General features: G+C 39.1%; 1 long non-coding RNA gene across 3 annotated transcripts in view; it reads left to right on the plus strand.

Annotated features, from left to right (window-relative positions):
- The window catches only part of LOC148155379 (uncharacterized), an 18,981-nt gene extending 1,325 nt beyond the window's left edge, over nucleotides 1-17,656 (plus strand). Inside the window, exons 2-5 of one of the 3 annotated variants that reach the window (XR_015765535.1) lie at nucleotides 2-51; nucleotides 2,440-2,663; nucleotides 5,162-5,273; nucleotides 16,329-17,656. This is a non-coding gene — a long non-coding RNA (uncharacterized LOC148155379). Of the gene's footprint in view, nucleotide 1; nucleotides 52-2,433; nucleotides 2,664-5,161; nucleotides 5,274-16,328 lie in introns of all 3 variants that reach the window. The other 2 variants (XR_015765534.1, XR_015765533.1) reach the window with 2 other exon arrangements.
- Nucleotides 17,657-19,677: the final 2,021 nt, after the last annotated feature.

Consider the following 19,677-nt stretch of genomic DNA (forward strand, 5'->3'; position numbering starts at 1 on the left):
GGTCTCCATACGTGTTCATGTCAGTGAGTGTCCAGCTACCAGCAGTCAGAGGTGAGTAATGCAACCAAAGATTTAAGAGTAGAAATACTTCAACATATTTTTACTCGAGGAAAAGTAAAACGTAGCTACCCAAAAGTAGAAAAGTATTTGGTTAAATGTCTACTCAAGTACGGAGTAACTAATCAAATTATCAATTTATTTAAAAATTACATCATCAGACAGACTAAAATCTAAAATTAAAAGGAAATATTTGTATTTTAAGGACAAAATTACAATAATTCATAACAAAAATAATAAAATTATACAAAATAAAAATTTTCAAAAATAAGTTTCTTTAAAAATAAAACTCAGAAAATTATAACAGAAACTTCAAGTATGTGTCTGTGTCTGGTGATTTTTTTGGTTAAAATATGTTCAATCCAGAAATTTTACTCAAGTAAAAGTAAAAATACTCCTAAAACTATTTTTTTCTAAAATGTTACTCAGCTAAATGAGTAAATGTAAGTATTTACAGCCCAGCCCTGGCTGCTGCGTTGTCCCAGAGCATCGAGGATCGTTAATCATGGCGCCTTTGTGCAGGACTCTGGATTTTGCTCCGTAATTAAAATGTTAACCAGGCCAGGAGACAATGGCTGCTCTGTTTGCTCTACTGTCCACTTCATGCTCTTTCTGTTTCCTCCTCATCTCTCTCTCTCTGTCGGTTTCCCTTCATGGCCCATTTTCCTCTCTCATATGAAACATACATTGGTTTTGACTGTTGCTGAAACCACAAACCCACATATACAGGCTCGTTTTTTAAAATCTTAGTTTCACCTTCTGTCTCTTTTGCCCCTTCGTGTCGCTCTGTTTCTTCTGCAATGCGGTTTCTTTGTCAGACGTCTTCAGTTTCACTCTTTCTGAACCACAAAAGTCATAAATCTGGTTATGTTCAGGCATGCTGATGTTCCTGAATTACCTTTGCATGTCTGTGTGTGTGAGCTGCCACGTTTTTACTCAGAACATGTTAACTGACGCTAAGGCAGCGAACGCTACAATATCGACTCAGCTGAATGAGGCTAACAGGTTTAGCTGTGTTTTACTGGATGGTGCCTGAAATGCAAATATATTTCTGAGCTATTTTTTATGAATTTTAGTATTTTCAAAGATCTTGAAATTTTTTATTAAAAATTTATAATTTTTCTTTAAAAAAAGATTTTAAATTGTAAAAAAAATTACAAAATTCATAAAATTTTGTTTTATAAAATTTTTTTAAATAAATTATTTAAAAAAATTATAAAACCATGAAATTAATGACATTTTTATAAAAATAATTTGGTTTTTTAAAAATTAAAATAAAAAAAAGATAAAAATTCTAAATTTTTTGTAATTTTTTTGTTTAAATAATTTTAATACAAAAAAATATACTTTAAAATTTTTTATAAAAGACATTTTTAGAATTTTTTTTTTCTTTTTGCAGATATTGGAGAAACAATGTCTCCAAGCAATTGTTGCTTCCCATCAACATGGGAAGAGTTATGAGGCAATTCACATTTAACTGATTACTAAATAGCACAAAAACTTTATGGAAGCTTCCAATCTTCCAACCAGGAAAGTTCAAATCATGAAAAAACCCAAGAACTCAGTTACAGACTATAAGGATGCGGTTAGCATGCTAAATGCTACATTTCAGAACAGATCGATTACAGAAAACGAAGTTTGTTTATAATTCATACACAGGGTAATAGAAAATTCTCTTCATATAAAATCAAAGAAAAAATATATTGCGTCTTGAAAAGTAACTTAAAAACAGAAAAAGTGATTAGGCAAGCAGTTCATTAGTAAACTGAAACAAGATCAGGTCAAATAAATGTTTCCAGATCAGTTTCTTTTAATAAAAACTTATGAAACTTAAAGAAAATACATCTGTGTCTATCTGATGAATGTTTGGTTAAAACATGTTTGTTTTTCAATAAGTGGGTAGAAAATCCAGAAATTTTACTCAGCTAAGAGTAGAAATACTTCATAATAAAATTACTCAAGTAAAAGCAAAAAGTACAAATACTCCTAAAATTAAATGTTTTCAATAACATTATTGAAGTAAATGTAATTCAGTACATGTAACTAGTTACTACCAAACTAGTTACATGTACTAGTTATTATTGTTCAGATTGTAGACGGTTTGAAAACAATCAGATAAGTTTCCAATTTAACCGCATTAGAAGTAACTAAAACTTGGTTTATTTTGGGGGTGAAAAGATGTGAAATAGTTCCAAATGTGGGAAAAAAAATCTTTTTGCCGCTTTCAGCCAAATCATGTATATGAACCGAGGTTCTTTGAGCACATATGCGCCAAAAAGTCCTGCTAATCCTGAGAGTAAAACAAGCTGAGCTGCATGCTGGTCACTGATAACATGCAGAGCTGATTTGGTTTGTTTCTGTTCTGGTTCTCCTGAGGATCAGCAGAGGTGAGGAGTGCAGGGGCATCCTCTGGAGTGAAGAGCCGGGGGCAGGACACTCACTCCAGGGAGTCGTTTTCCTCCTTGTGCAGGCATAAGGAGAATCAAAGCCCCACTGACACCCTGGATCCCATGGGCCATGTACAGCCGGGCCAAAGACGCTGCTGCGACACCATGATACCCGTCAGTGTCCCAGCATCAAAGCTACTGGATGCAACAGAACAACAGGTGTGGGAATCTGTATGCGTGCGTGCGTGCGTGTAGCTACATGTCTGTTAGCACTGCAGCTGGATGGCGATCATCACGCTGCAAATAGAAATGAAGAGACACTTCCTCTTTTCCAATCTTTGTTTCCTCTCAGAGAAAGGAACTCCACTTCTGCTGCTAAAGCTTTTCGGTTTACAGGCAGATCAACACACTCTGTGTTATTACGTGTCTGAATGTGTTCACTGCAGATCAACACAGCATCAAACATGCAAACATAATAATAGCTAATGAAAGAGGATGCCTTCAGCTTAAAGAAAGGAGGACATAGATACTAAATGTATCAAGTCGATAAACCTTTTTGTGTTTTTTTTCTTCACATTTTGCTGGTTTTTGTACTTCCATTTGAGTTTCTTCTACTTCTAAAAACTGTCCAAGCGCTTAAAAAACCCAACCTAATAAGTGTTGGCAATAAGTTGATGCTTTTTGGTGTTTGGAAAATGAAAATTCAAAAACATCCCGATTATTAAGTCGAATTCAACCGCCGCTGTGCCGTCACCTAGCAACCCCAGCAGAGTTCCGCCCGTCACCTAGCAACCCCAGCAGAGTTCCGCCCGTCACCTAGCAACCCCAGCAGAGTTCCGCCCGTCACCTAGCAACCCCAGCAGAGTTCCGCCCGTCACCTAGCAACCCCAGCAGAGTTCCGCCCGTCACCTAGCAACCCCAGCAGAGTTCCGCCCGTCACCTAGCAACCCCAGCAGAGTTCCGCCCGTCACCTAGCAACCCCAGCAGAGTTCCGCCCGTCACCTAGCAACCCCAGCAGAGTTCCGCCCGTCACCTAGCAACCCCAGCAGAGTTCCGCCCGTCACCTAGCAACCCCAGCAGAGTTCCGCCCGTCACCTAGCAACCCCAGCAGAGTTCCGCCCGTCACCTAGCACCTACTTTTTTGAGGAAGTGAGAAACTACAACAAAAAATTTAATATAACTTCAAGAGGGAATCTGAAACTGAAATATTGATCTTACCACACTAGTATTGAGTCGATAATGATACTAACTTGGTATCACTATTATTGATATTTAATGCAGATAATGAAAAGAAAATTTGACATGAATACATCTAAAAATGTAAAAGCATATTAAGAGAGATTTATTGGTAAAAGCATCTAATAAACAGTTCTGTTTACACAATAATGCATTTTATTATTTAAATCAAGATTTAAGAAAGAAATCCTGGAACAAATGTCATGATTACAGAAAGATGTGAGGTAAAATGAGGGAGAGAAAAAGCTGTATTTAAGATCCATGCGTATATTTAGCATGTCTGCCATGACCTAACTTAGCTCAAACAAACATATATTCCTCAGTCACCTACATTTCCATTTTGCAAATTACAGCCTGACTGACGGCCCTCACCAATCATCACACTTACCCGTCAGCAGCCGGCCAATCACGGCTCTCCCTGGCGCTTGTCGCCATGCTGCCGCCTCAAGGTGCTCATTTTCTGCCACAGCCTGTAGTTAAAGTCCATGGGAACAGAAGGTCGGCCATGTTGGTGCCCTGCAGACCCCAGTTATAAAATGTCAATACTAAATCTCTTTTTCATCACAAAATTGCGGTTTAACATCTAGTTTGTTGTTTTTCAACTTGTTTTGCTATAGAGATGAGACCTTTATCGCCATCAACATATATGGAGCTACAACAATGTCATAATTCACAAACGCACAGCTCAGATCGTATGGTCTAAAAATTCAACAGCTTGAAAAGCTGCTTCCATCACAAATGGGAGCAAAACTTTGTTGATATTGTTGATATTTAGCCAACATTGAAAATGCAAATTTTTTTAATTGCAGTGTTTCTAATAAATAAACAATTAAAATCACACGTGAATAAATTTATTCATGCAATAAGTAATTAAAAAACTTCATCCTTCTGCCACTTCCTGAAAGAAAACAGAAAAACAAAAAACTGAAAAAATAATCCAATATTTTAGCCAACTTGACCAAGACTACACCAGAGATAAAATGGATAGATTCATAGTTCTTACACTGCAAAAAAGCAAAATATTAATATTTTTGGTCTGGTTTCTTGTGTAATATGTTGTATTGCACGTGAAGTAAGACAAAACCAACTGAGAAGTAACTAAAGGAGCTTGTTTTAAGTAAATAATTTCTACATACTTGTTCCACTGGCAGATTATTTCACTTATAACATGGGAAAAATGTTTTGTTGTAAGTAAAATTATCTCCAAATGAAACTACCACTTTTTTATTAACATTAAGGAATTATTGGCTTTAAGACTCCTATATTTTGGTGAAAAGTTACTTGTAAGTTAGTTTTGTTTTAGCTGTATTGAGATATTTACAGTAGAAACTAGACCAAAAATACGTGTCACTAATATTAATTGCTCAGACTCTCTTTTGATATTTTGCTTTAACTTGACATCTTAAATACGTCGGTATGCTGACCGTGTACACAGCTTTTTGTAGCATTTTTTGGGAATGAGACTCGCATTCCTATTTCAGGTTCAACCCCGCTCAACTGGAGTTCATGACGCAGCCGGTCAGGAATGAGCTTGTTGGGATGAGGATCCCCGTGGCGGGATGAGCCATCCTTCATCGCAAATTGGATCGCAAGGTTGGAAATTAGAGAGCAACCAGAGACATGTCATTTCACGGTTTGAGCGTAAAAACAAGTGTGTGTTTCCAGTGCCTTGTTCCTGTTTGTGCAAACATGTGCATGTAAGCACAGCGAACGGCTGGTTTAGCGATTCCTGCAGGTTGGCCCGCATTTGGTGTCTGCTGTGGTGCTGAGTGTGATTCAGTGTGTTTTTGTGCTTGGAGATTTCCTCCTAATCACAGTCTTTAAGGCTGTGTGATCACAGGCCTTCACAAGTAAACCTAACCAAACTACTGAGCGACAGAAACAGACCAACTTCCAGTGAAAAACAACACTTACTGACAGAATCTGACAGTCTGCTCATTATTTGGTAAATTTAACTTTTTCCCATTCTTCTTAAGATTTCTTCTCATGAGATCATTATTTATGGTTGTTTTTGCATTGCAGGGACAAACAAATGCACGAACATGCACTCTGTTTGATTCAGAAGCTCCATATAGACCAGCGCACAGTGGTTGCAAAGCTATTGTTTGTGTCATGGAGAGTCATATTTACCAAGATTAGTGACCTATAAGTAAAGCAAATTAGAGAGTGTTTCTGCATCTGCTCCTGAAAAATGGTTTTCTGTAGGAGCGAATGACAGAGTACGTTCATCTTGGGTGTCTTGGGTGTGATGAGTTCAGCTGCTGCTGTTTTTAAAAAAAAAAAAAATCATATTTTGCATGTGTTTTGTTTTTCCATTGGTTTTCTGCCCTTTCGAGAAATAAAAAGAGAAAAAAACAGGAGGTTTTTGGGAATAAATTAATAGGTAACACTTTATATGAAAGGGGGTGAATAAGACTGACATGACACTGTCATAAACATGACATAACACCTGTCATGAACATGAATAAGCCTTCATGAATATTTATGACTGTTGTCATAAAGCGTCATTCGGTAAATTATGACACTTTTAATACAAAGTTGACATTATTCAAAATGTCTTTGTTATGACAACTTGACATTAACCAAGAAATCATTACTGTTTAAACTTTATCTTTAATAACATAAAGTTACCTAATTTTTAAAGTGAAATCAGTAATTATTTTATAACAAATTTATATCAGTAATGATTTCTTGGTTAATGTCAAGTTGTCATAACAAAGACATTTTGAATAATATCAACTTTATATTAAAAGTGTCATAATTTACCGAATGACACTTTATGACAACAGTCATAAATATTCATGAAGACTTATTCATGTTCATGACATGTTATGTCATGTTTATGATGGTGTCATGTCAGTCTTATTCAACCCCCTTCAAATAAAGTGTTACCAATTAATGTTTTTTTTGGTGTCTGGGAAGTGAGCTGTTTCAAAAACCTCCTGAATGTAATGTCAAAAATCAGGGACTGATTTTCACCGTTACCTAGCAACCCCAGCTGAACCCAGCTGTTGCCTAGCAACTCAACCTGACCTCGAGCGTTCTGGATCTGCTGCAGCTGGAGGATTGATTTTTTATTTTTTTTTATTTTATGCAGACTTGTGAAGACGCTGTTGCTGTAATCAGTTCAACTAAAGATAAAAGCATGGATCAGTTTCTCTAGAACTTGCTAAGACATTGTTTCTCTAATCTTGGAAATGTTCTTCAGGAGATAGAAGACCGACTTTGTAATCATCTTTATGTGTCTCGGAAGTTCAGATCAGAATCGATCCCAGATTTCAGGCCTGATCAGTTGTTTCCAGTGTAATCATTTATTAATTACTTGTTTTTTTTTATTTCATTCATTTGCAGTTTAAAATGAACATGTTGACATAAACTATAATTTTTTAAAGAATAACTGAATCTGTGTGCTGACTCAGCAAAAAAGTAAAACAAGAGCCTGTAATTGGGTTAGCCAAGCTGTTTTTAGCTCTAAAACACTGAATGTAGCTGCACAAAACCCAAAAACTTGTGTACTTTCTTTCTATCCTGATTCCTACAAAAATCTGTCCCGTTCACATCCATCAGGATATTTAATAACCTTCCATTTTGCGACTTTGCTCGTGATTTTCTGTGACTCTGGTTTGGACATTAAGGGAAGCAGTTGAAGGGAAGAATGTCTGAGGTAAACTGAGAGGACAGGCCGTGACATCCCTCCACTTCCAGCCACATGTGGTTCCTATGATGGCATCCATCTTGAAAAGTCATCGACTCCAGGCTTTTTATTAAAATAGAGCTTTATTCTCACATGTAAACAAAAGAGAACATGGCAGGCAGTGTAACGCTGTTTTATTGTTTTAGATTATATAATTAAAGGGATTTTTTAATAAACAGATGCATGCATATATATATATATATATATATATATATATATATATATATATATATATATATATATATAGGAGGCAGTTTGTCTTTTAGTTTCGTCTTTTAATGGAATAATCTTTAAATGTGATGATACACCTACACTGTAAAAAAGAAGCGCCTTTAATTTACAGTAAAGTTCTGGCACCTGTGGTATTTTACTGTATAAATACATATTTTACCGTAAATTAGAGACTTTTTTTAGTGTACATATTAAACTCACAAATTACTTTGTTTAATTGGCTGAATTTATCATTGCAAAAACAAAATCTTAAAAATCTGCCACTTTAAGTAGCATGGTATTTTAAATTAATAATCAAGACTTGTTGACTTAAAACAAGCTCCTATGTATCACTGAAAAGTTATTTTTCTGTAATTTTAACACATTTCCACTATAGGAACTCGACAAAAACACAACGTAAGATTTTGTATTTTTGCAGATATTTCTGCCTGCCTGCAGCTGTTTGGTTCAGATTATGGAAGAACCAGAGAGAAAGGTTGCGCTGTGGGTCCGAGGTCAAGGGTGAAGCCTTCAAGTGTTTGCTGTTGGGGCGTTTTGTGCCGGGTCAAGGGTGAAGCTCAGGGTAAAGGGAGTGAGCTCCGTCAACACAGGGTGTCGTTTGATGTTTGCAGATTTGTTTTAGGGGGTTCAGACTGACGTTAGGGAGTTTGTCTCTTGGCTGGTCGGTCTCTCTTGGAAGACAGATGTTTTGTTGTATAACATAAGCAGGAGCCAATTCAAGACAGCATACACTGCAAAAACACAAAGTCTTACCAAGGAATTTTGGTCCAGTTTCCAGTGCAAATATCTGGAAATAAGACAAGCCAGGTTAAAAGTAACTTTTCAGCAGGATATAGAGGCTTCTTTTAACAAAATAACTCCTTTAATATTGATGAAAATGTTCAATAGGCAGATACATTAACTTACAACATCTGAAAAATGTCTTGTTAGATGTCAAACTTCCACAAGAATCAATCATCAATATTATTATTTTTTGCCAGTTTTCAGTTTCTTTACTATTTATTTTGCAGTGCCTGTTTTACTCCTAATTGCTCTGACTGAACAAGTTAAAGTTGTTTTTACATGTTTTACCAAGCTTGGTGTATTTATTAGTGTATTTATTGATGTGCTGCACTGGTGCAGAGTTGCCCCAAAAAAAGTGTAATTCAGCACTTTCACGTCTGTTTAACTTTAAATGTTTCAAATCAATTCATCTGTTTTTCTGTATTGGCTGATTCTAAACCTCGGATTTCGGTATCGGAAGTGAAAAAGGTAAATTGGTCTATTTATAACTGGCACATTTTCATCAAAATTAAGGAATTACTGACTTACAACAAGTTCCATATCCTGCTGAAGTTTTATAAGTTGAAGTGTACTATATGAACAATATTGGGTATAATTTTGTGTTTTTGCAGTGCGGTAACCAGTAAAATCAAGATATTGGTGTTTTATCTCTGTGTTGCTCCAGTCTGCATGATCTGTGGAGCGTTTCAGGGATTCTGCTGCTGCTAGCAGGTCGGTGAGATAACCACCGGCCTCCAATCAGATCCCAACAAGCGACCAATCCGTCAGTCCGACCCCCGCCTCCTATCAGCACCACAGACCGAGTGTTGAAGAGTCAAACATCTGGGTAAAATCACACTATCTCTCACTGCACGGCGGGGAATGTCCTGATTGGATTCATGTTCATTTACTGGATAAATATTCCTCCATCAGTCTCAGCCCAGATTTAGCTAGGAAGCGTTTCCCTGCTGTTCCTGATGTAGCATCCAGATAAGAATAAATGTCAGGACTTTATCCACTTCAGCTGACTTTGATTAGATCCTCTCCCTGACGTCAGCGGGGTTACATTCAAACACACAGTCGCACCTTGGAGAAACCCCCAGCTGAGAGCTCCTAATCTAATCTAGAGTGTGGCAATCTCTGATCTTTCAACTTTGGGTTTCCACCAGTATAATTCCCTCTGTCCATCATATCAGAGCCTGCCCTGCGCCGCTCTCCATGTTTTTGATCAGATTTCATCCTCTTCCTTGACGTCAGCGCGGCTGCTTCCCTGCTCGGCTGTTTATTTTCCTACAGATCCCAGTGTGATGGGAGTTTATATGACTGGGATGTGGAACAAATGACAACTGAGGAGTTAAACAGGCCTGTGGAAGGAAGCAGAGGTTAAGAGGCCTCCAGATACCTGCTGTGAAATGTTTTCATGCCAAACACCAGCAAAACAGATGCACCAAGAGGCAGCCTGGTGGAGGGTCCAGGATTATTCAAGGATTAACTATTTTATTTTAAAAAGTCCCCTACTACTCTTGATATTTTATCTTGTCTATTAAAGCAGCAGTGTTTTGATTGCACAACACCAAAGCAGAAAGACAAAGCAATGGCTTTAGAGAAGCCCATTAATCTGTCAGTGGTTATGAGGTCATTTCCAAACTACCTGAAAGCTGAAAGTCCGCAGTGGGACAGATTATTTACAAGAGGAGAACATTTAAAGCTGACTTATTATTCTTCCTTGCACAGGTTACCATAAGTTGATGGGCTATGAAAAAAACATGTTCTTTGCATTTTTCCACAAAATAATTCTTAGATAATGAGATTTTAGTCTGCTCAGTTGTCCCTATTTTGAGCTGGTTTAGGGCGTTTTGTCACTTTAAATCTAAATAAGATGCTGCTGGCCACGCCCCCAACTCAACGTCTACATTCGACTGTGAAAACAGCTGCAAACAAATGAAAAATTATACAACCGTACATCTTTGAAAAGCAGAAGTAGAACCTCCTGCACAACTAAAAAGAATGTAGCATGTGGTTTCTGGATGGTAAGTCAAAACAAAAAATACTTGTCTTTTTCAGCAGCCAACAAAAGTGCTGGAGTTCAGCTTGGGTTGATAGGCGATGGGTCGAACTCTGCTGGGGTTGCTAGGTAATGTATGGAACTCTTCTGGTGTTGCTAGGTAACGTATGGAACTCTTCTGGTGTTGCTAAGTAACATGGAACTCTTCTGATGTTGCTAGGTAACATATGGAACTCTTCTGATGTTGCTAGGTAACATATGGAACTCTTCTGATGTTGCTAGGTAACATATGGAACTCTTCTGATGTTGCTAGGTAACATATGGAACTCTTCTCGTGTTGCTAGGTAATGTATGGGAACTCTTCTGGTGTTGCTAAGTAACATATGGAACTCTTCTGATGTTGCTAGGTAACATATGGAACTCTTCTGGTGTTGCTATGTAATGTATGGGAACTCTTTTGGGGTTACTAGGTAACATATGGAACTCTTCTGGTGTTGCTATGTAATGTATGGGAACTCTTTTGGGGTTACTAGGTAACATATGGAACTCTTCTGGTGTTGCTGGGTGATGTGTGGAATTCTGTATTAACTTTTTAAAATAATTATTATATATTTGTTTATTTTTTTCATTTACAGTTTAAAATAAACATGTCACCTGTTGACATAAGCGAAGGTTTCAAATGAAAAGGAGCAGCTTGAAGAAAAAAGTCTTATGTAGTCTACTCAGTCTCTCAAAGTTCAATTTGCTATGCTGCAAACAACTAAGCATCAATCAGCCATCCATCCCTTGTCCCTTGTGGGGTCAGGCGGGGTGCTGGTGCCCATCTCCAACGAGACATATCAGGCAAGAGGCAGGAGCACCTGGAGAGAACCCAGGCATGCACAGGGAGACCTTCTTGCTGCAAGGCAACAGCGCTATCAACTGCACCACTGCGCAGCCATTGGCCATCCATATAGATACATATTTAAACACAAAACGCCCCGTCTAAAACCAGCTGTGTGGTTTATTTTTTAAAGTGCTTGAGTTGTTTTTAGAAACAGGAGAGACCAAATGGAAATACAAAATTGTGCAAAATGTGAATTTTGCTTAATAGGTCCCCTTTCAGATATGATGCACTACAAAACACAAAATCTTATTATTTTTTGTCTAGTTTCTAGTAGAAATATCTTGGTACACTTAAAATAAAGCGAAGCTGACTTGCAAGCATTTAACAGACTCCGTTTTTGTTTTTTTATGCAAACTTACTCATGAATTCACAGATTGCTCTTCTGTGTATTGCTTCTAAATAGGGCTTTTGTAACATTTTATTACGTACAACATGTCTCAGTATTTGCTTAAAATGCAAACTCCAGGCTTGTATCCTTTATTAAAGGAAAAGTTGGAGTTTTTTTAAGCTGGATGTGATGCTGCAGCCCGCTTAAAATACTCTCTCAGTATCGGAGGAAAGCTGCAGATGAGTGTAGGAATGAAAGTTATTTTTAGCTGTCTGTTATCTATCAGGTACTATGATGGCATTTAGATATATTTTAATATATTCTTATATTCATATTCCCACTTCCCATTTCAACCCCATGGGAGGATGGGAAGCTCTAGACGTGAAATATTTGTGGAAAATTTCGCCACAAAAAGCCCCAGGTGTATTTTAAGGCATTTTGGCCTACTTTGCTTATGCGCCACCTTTTAGTCCTGCTGCACAACATTGCCGTTGTCAGCAGTCGCTTATGCAAACTATAGTTGTTAAGCTCACAGAGCTGTTAGTCTATCCACAACTTTGACTAAGCAAATGAGAGACTGCTTGGTGTAACCTCTAAAGTACAGAGACACACATTGCTACAAACCAAACATGTAAATCTTCATCAGAGCTTTTTTCTCTCCATGCAAGGGTCCGAAAGGCCCTGGCGAGTCAATCGGCCCCAGAGTCGTAGTGATTGATGAGTCCAGACTGGGTTGGGGTTCACCACAGACACACAAACCACACACACCTCGCACCAAAGATAAGCAAATGGTCTGCAAGCTGCCAATGGCCCTAAGTGCTCTGCAAACAGAGGTAACACTGGTCTCATTTCAGAACTGCTATTGCTTAACCACAACTGGCCAAAAAAAAAAAGATGGCTAAAGAAAACAGAGAGATGGAGGATAACAAGGAAAGACGTCTCTTCTTTCATCATCAAAAACTCAGGCAAAGGCACAAAGAATCAGCTGGAAATCAGATTTTCTCTTAAAATCCTATTAATCTGCTGCTGACCAAGTCAACGTTTATGTTCACACATGAAAATGGCTGCAAACAGATGTGCAATTATATAACTGTACATCTTTGAAAAGCAGAAATGGAGCCTCCTGCACAACCAACAACAATGCAGCAAGTTGTTTCTGGATGATTGTCGACAACAAAACACTTGTTTCCAGCAGCCATTGTACGGTGCATGCAGTGGTAAAACCAGCTGACCAAATGTTCTGGAGTTCTGCATGAGTTGCTAGGGGACACAGTTGACACTTTTAAAGTGTCTTTATTTACAGAATGAGACTTTATGTCGACAGTCAGAGATGTTCATGAAGACTCCTTCATGTTCCTAACGGGTGTCATGTATATGGCAGCGTGTCCCTTCAAATAAAACGTTACTGATCAACTTAAACTCAATTGTTTCAAGTAAAGTCAAAGTAAAAGTTCCTTTAAGTTAAAGAATTGTAACTTTTGAGTTAATTGAACACAAAGTAAGCTGTCATCATTAAACCAAAAGAATTAAGTGAAGTTACTGTAAATAAGTCCATGATATGAACTTATTTACAGTTTAAAATACAGTTTTTAGAGTGGATAAAGTGAGTCAGGCCTGCAGTGTGTTGCTCAGCACCCACTGATAAACCTCGACTTCATCTTCTGGAGCAAAAGACTGGAGCAGGGAGATGAAAGGAGCATCCACAGCAGGCCCAATCTCCAGCCTAACCCCTCCGCCACCTCCATCCATCACAATCAACGCCAGCAGCCGGCCCAATTAGGCCCCCGGAACACTGAGGGCCACAGCTTGATTGTTAACACTGTGAAAACAACAAGAGCGGCCGGGTGATGATGGGACACGGAGGACCGAGGCTGGGGGATGGAGGCCTGATAACCGGCGGCCCATTTCCTCTCTAATGGGCTCCAAACGAGGGAACATGAGGGAATGTGGCCCTGCAACGCAGGTGACCCGGAGGAGAGATGGGGGCAGCCACACCTACTGTTAACACACACACACACATGCATACACACACAGGGGCCATTAGCAGGGAGAAATGATCAGCGGTGCATGATCATAATTATGCATGCAAGGCTTGCAGAAAGGACACACCATGGAAAGCTATAAACATAAATTATAGGCTCAAGTTTGCCAAGTAAAGGTCAAGTTTGAACATGAACATGTAAGAGACACACAAAAACATGTGGCGTCATTTCCAGGCAGCAGTATGATGGCCGTCCAGCAGTTCAGCCAACATTACTCACTGATTTCTTTCACTCAACTTACTGAAAAGCCGTCAAACGTTTGGCTCCTAGCTGCTCGTTAAGACTTCAGTCTTCAGAGGATTTAACCAGGATTCGGGAATCGGTTACATCATTTTGTGAGAGAAGTTGTCCCTCATTTCATTCTGCAACATGCAAACACAAGTAAGAAACACGACTGTTAACTAAAAGTAAATCTAACAGCTTTTGCGCAGTTGTTGTCTGAAAAAGGTGCCAATAATTGAGAGGATAAAGGTTCAAAATAGAAATAAAGCAACTAGGAACTTTTAATTAAAATCCATGAACCACTATTTCCCTGGAGAGAAATTGTTTTGGCCACTCAACTGGAAAGACAAGAAAACATCCAATTCGAGTCAAACTAATGCATGGGCAATGCTAACATTTTAGCATTTTTAGCTGCAGCAGTTCATCCATATGGTAGCACCATACAGGTCAGTCTTCACTCCCCATGTTCACCAGTGACTTTGTGAACAGTTCACCACTGTTTCATTTCCTCACATGTGAAAATGGCTGAAAACAGATGCAAAATAATACACCTGGACATCTTTGAGAAGCAGAAGTGGAGCCTCCTGCTCAACCAACAAGAATGAAGCAAGTGGTTTCTGAATAGTAAGTGAACAACAAAACACTTGTCTTTTCCAGAAGCCATTGTACAGATGTCGGAGCTCAGCTTCAGTTGCTAGGTAACGGGCTGGGCTTCAGTTGCTAGGTAACGGGCTGGGCTTCAGTTGCTAGGTAAAGACGCAGTGCGCCGTGACAATCGGGAGGTTTTTGAAACTGCTTATTTTTTCCAGACACCAAACAAACTAAAAATTTTGGCCAGAAAAACCTGGGTGGCTTTTTTTTGTGTTTGTTTTTTTGTTTGTTTTTTTTAGTATTTGGACCGGTTTTAGAAGTAGTTTAGGCCCAAATGGAAGTACAAAAAAAAAAAAAACAATTATTGAAAAAATAATGAAAAATATTATTTATATGAATATGAATAAAAATATAAAATAAGAAATAAAAACAAAATAAAAATATGAATAAAAACATGGAATTGGCATAATAGATCCCAATTAAAGTATATTTTCTAAAAATTAGTGAAGTAATTGAGTAACTAACGGGTTAATGCAAGAAACTCACCTCTACATTTAAAAGCTTGAAGCAACTGGAGCTGCCCTCATGCAGACCTCTGTCTACAACTAAAGAGCCAACAAAAGGCATGAAAAAGAAAGATCCAACAACAATGCACTATGGGGAAAGAACAGCATGGTGAATGCAGGCTTATCTGCTGGGAAGCTTTGAGTTCACCCGTCCATATGTACGTAACTCACCACCTACCACCTCGCATTGTTGAAGAACATATACAAGCTCTCCCCTGCTGGCTGCAGCCTCTGTCAGCAGGATAATGAGTCCCGCCACAAACCCAAACAGGTTCAGGAGCGGTTTCAGGAGGAGTCGCTTTGAGGTTTTGAACAGGCCTCCAAATTATCCATGTGGCTGACAAACAAGAACAATCCGCCGAGATCTCACCTCACAAGCTACGAGACTTGAAGGATCTGCCGCTGACGTCTTGATGCCAGACACCGCAGCTTGCTCAGAGTCTCATGGAGTCCATGCTTTGATTGGACCAGAGCTGCTTTAGGCAGGTGGTCATAATGTTGGTGTATGCAAACAGAAGTCACATGTGGGATACCCCAAGGTTCAATCCTGGGATCTCTCCTATATCCAAGCTTGATTGGGGTCAAGAAGTACTTAATATTTGTGAAAAATGCCGGGTCCACTTGCAGATTATTTCAAGACATTTTTACCATGTTAGAACTAAAATATTGACCTATATGTTGCAAAACAGTTACCTGTAAGTCAGTTTTGTCTTATTTCAAGCCTTCACTTGAAACCAAAAGTATTTGGTGAGATTTTGTGTTTTGCAGTGGAGCCTCAGATCCACTCTGTGTTCTGGTGGGTTCTGTTGAAGCGGGATGCATGTGTGGTGACACACTGCTCTCTGCTTAGCTCATTGACTGAGTCAAGGTCTGTTTTGCATCGTTTTTCTCTCACGTACCGGCTCTAAGTGCCAAGGCGCTGAGCAAAACCTCCTGTTCCTACGAGATCTGGTAATTTAACCACACTTCATTTGGATTAGCCACAGGGACCAACTGAGCGCTGCCTCTTCTTCTTTTTTTCTGCTTTCGGTGAGTGTGGGTTGATGGGATCTAATATGTCTGTATCTGGATAAACACATCAGTTGGTCAGCAAACTGAAGATGGTCTGGATGTGTTTATTTAGATTTTCCTGCCTGCTTGTGTGAGTCATATGTAATGCCAAACAGATGTCCTATTTATAGCAGAGCTAGTAAAGTGTATTTGTGGGTAATTATGTTCTCTGCTGGTTTGTGTGAAACTTAAGTCATGCCCCATCATGATGCGCCCCCACCTCTTCCTCTGGAGCTCAGTTTTGTTTTTGTTTTTGTCTCTCGCCTGAAAGGAGGGAATCAGCGCTGACAGGGGGGAAGCCTGCTTGACGTGACGGATGAGAGAACCTGTTTGCTGGAACGGAGACTGGATGTGCGGGAGCAGCTTTTACCCCCATCTCCAGCACAATGTGGCGTAACCGTCCCGCATCCGCAGACAGCCGTGTCTGACGGGCCTGACAACAACAGAAAAGGTGTGGAATCGCAATTGTGAGGGGTGATTCTTCCACCGCTTCGTGGTGTCTGTGCCCAAGTCAGAGGGTGGGATGAGTGTGTGTGACTTCGGAAAGCGTGCGAGAAAGATTGCGCGTCGCTACGCATGTGTTTTACCACAGAAGCTGCTCTCCCACTGAGCTCAAGTGAATACAAACGACATTTAGCAGCCCCCTTGGCCACTCTCCATGCTGTTAGGGGAAACCCCCTTCACTTACACAGCACACACACACACACACACACAGGATATACAGCCTCCATGAAGAAGCATTGATATGTCACGCTGAGGCATTAAATGGAAAGATAGTGGTTAGCAATCAGACCGATTGTTGGTTTTTACAGACAGAGCTCATTGACAGACTAAAGCTTTGCTCTGGTTTTCATATTTCTGTCCTTGAATTCCTTCACATTCCAGAGGATCAGTGATAGGAAGCTCTGTGTCCTGCCAGCTGTGGGCAGATTTAAAGCATCTGCCCCTGGCTCCTCCATACCTTCACATCAACTGTAGCTGCTCCACTTGTAAACATCGAGTCAGATAACTTGCCGACTTGATAGCTAGCTGTCTAGCTATGAAGTAAGCTAGCTATCTGAGACATCGAGTCAACTCAACGCAGCTAGCTGATTGGATAGCTGGTAAGCCAGTCAGTTAGCTACCCGACTCGATAAGTGGATCAGCTACACCAACTACGACTCTACTGTATCTAGTTAACACCAGCTATTATAGCTGATACCAGCCAGCTATATTCGAGCTGAGTTGATGGCTGTAAAACCTGAACTTGGGTGGCATGTTAGTGTAGGCTACATTGGTCAGATTTTTGTTTAATAAAAACTTATTTTATTTATTTTTCTGTAATTTTTTAACTTTTCCATACACAAGTAAAAAATAGTAAAATAAAAACAGCACACAATATTAGAAAAAAAAAACAAGACGAAACTTGTACAGAAACAGATAAATTCCTGACAGTGGCAAAGAATTTAAATATTGTTTATCCGTTTCATATTTTTAAGAAAAATTCTCAAAACTATTCATGTTACTTTGTGTTGGTTCATCACACAAAATCAAAGTGAATGTTTTGGGTCTAACATGGCGATATGTAAAAAAAATAAAATAAAACAATGGCTGTCTGAATGCTTTTGTCCCTCCAGCTGCAGCTTTAACAGTAAATCTAAATCTTTAAAGAATAATCATGTAGTTGATGCTTATTGGAGGACGGAAAAACACTCCACCACAACACTCACCTGAGTGGTGAATGCCCTCCTCTGTGAAAGTGAAAAAGTGAGTGCTGCAGTAATTGTGGGTTTAGGATTTGGATAATTGAAGTGTGGCAATTTGTGGCCAGAAAACCCCGCACCAGCAAGCCTGATGTCTTCTGGCGGAGAGCGGCTGTACGGTGCACCGGCAGGGGAAATCCACCCTATAAAATGTGCTGCACGCCAGCAAGCTTTTACTGCTGCAAACAGAAATATGAGATAAAAACCAGTTCAGAAGAAGGGTAACAATATTGGTGTTGACCACAAAACATTGTGCTTGTGGGCATTTTCCTTACTGCAGCGCTGTGCTTATTACAGTCACCAAGGGTGTTTTCACACCTCTTAGTCCGGTAGCCTCAGTTTAATTGGGGACCAAAACTGCAACATTTGTTCCATTTTCATTTAATTAGTTGTATGATCAACCTCACCAACAAAAAATAAATATGATTTCAGCAAAGAATCTGAACTGAGCATCAAACTTTGCTATGTGAAGAGCAGAAAAACAAAGCTGTCAAAGACCTCAGCCTGACTGCAGAGACCTTTTCAGAAACAAATGCCTCCAATTAACTGATGTAATGTTGCAAAAGAGCTAGTTAAAATTCCTCACCAATGATGTGAGAAACTGATAAAGTCGACAAGTTGGATCTATAAGCTTTTGAATCACTGGGTGTGCATGCCAAAGTTTATAGAACAGATTTCTACCAATTAAAACTAATCATTAAGGACATCACAATAAATTAATTAATCGCATGCTAAACTTAAACAAGCTCGATCATTCCCATTTGCAACATTTTTTTCTCTTGTGTCTCTTTCTTTCTACAAAAGAAAAAGAGAGCAAAAAGGTCTCAGCTAAACCTTTTTTTGAAGGCTAATTTTGTTTTCATTGCCATCAGTATAAAATGTATTTTTGTTTCGGTTGTTTTGTTTATTTACATGCACACATGTGCATGTGCACAGTGCATGCAGTGGTAAAAACCAGCTGACGAAACATGCTGGGGTTCCTAGGTGATGGGCGGAACTCTGCTGGGGTTGCTAGGTGATGGGCGGAACTCTGCTGGCGTTGCTAGGTGACGGTGCAGTGTGCTGTTTTGAAACAGCTTGCTTTTTAGACACAAAACACATCGACTTATTGCCAAAAAACAGCCAGCTTAGTGGATTTAAACTTTATTGATCTCTGAGAAGGTAAACATACATTATTATGCCAACTAAAAGGTGATTCAACAAAGAGAATTGAGTTAATTTGTTACAGGTAATCAAATAAAGTTTATCCAAGTAAATGTATTACGTTTATTGAGTTATCAAGTTACACAATTGTAAATAAAGTAAGTCTGATAAACATATTTTGATTACATGTAACAAATTAATTCAACTTTTTTGAGTTGGAGCTCTATTTTGTTAACAACGGTCTTTAAAACAACAACATTATTATTTATCACAATAATTTATGGGACAATTGCAGCTTTGGTTATCCAACTGCAAATGTAGCAAACACAGTCGTTCACTTTCCTCCCTCTGGAAACAGTCGGCAGTATCCTTCCGATTCATGCCTGTCCGTTTCCTGTTCAGAACAAGCAGGATTTCTAGTAAAATGAGAGGCAGCAGCATGTCTTAAATAAATGATTGCCCTCTAAACCTAAAAGTAAATTACTTTATTAAGTAGGAAATTATGCATTAGTGGGGAAAATTTCATTTGGGTCAACGATAGATATTGCTGTGAACATGAATGACTGGGCTGGCTGTTGTAACCCAATTTGTGATGTAAGGAACAGAGGGAGGGGGAGAGTCGAGAGAAGAGTCAGCCCCATGTACAGCCTCTTTGTCTGGGACAGACTGCAGCGATGCTAGGACCGGCCCGGTTCTGGGACCTGGAGGTCAGCCGGAGCTGGAGAGGGAGCCGAG

This window comes from Poecilia mexicana, unplaced genomic scaffold (assembly GCF_051168715.1).
Source record: "Poecilia mexicana isolate PSO_F unplaced genomic scaffold, ASM5116871v1 scaffold_15, whole genome shotgun sequence".
Lineage (NCBI taxonomy): Eukaryota > Metazoa > Chordata > Actinopteri > Cyprinodontiformes > Poeciliidae > Poecilia > Poecilia mexicana.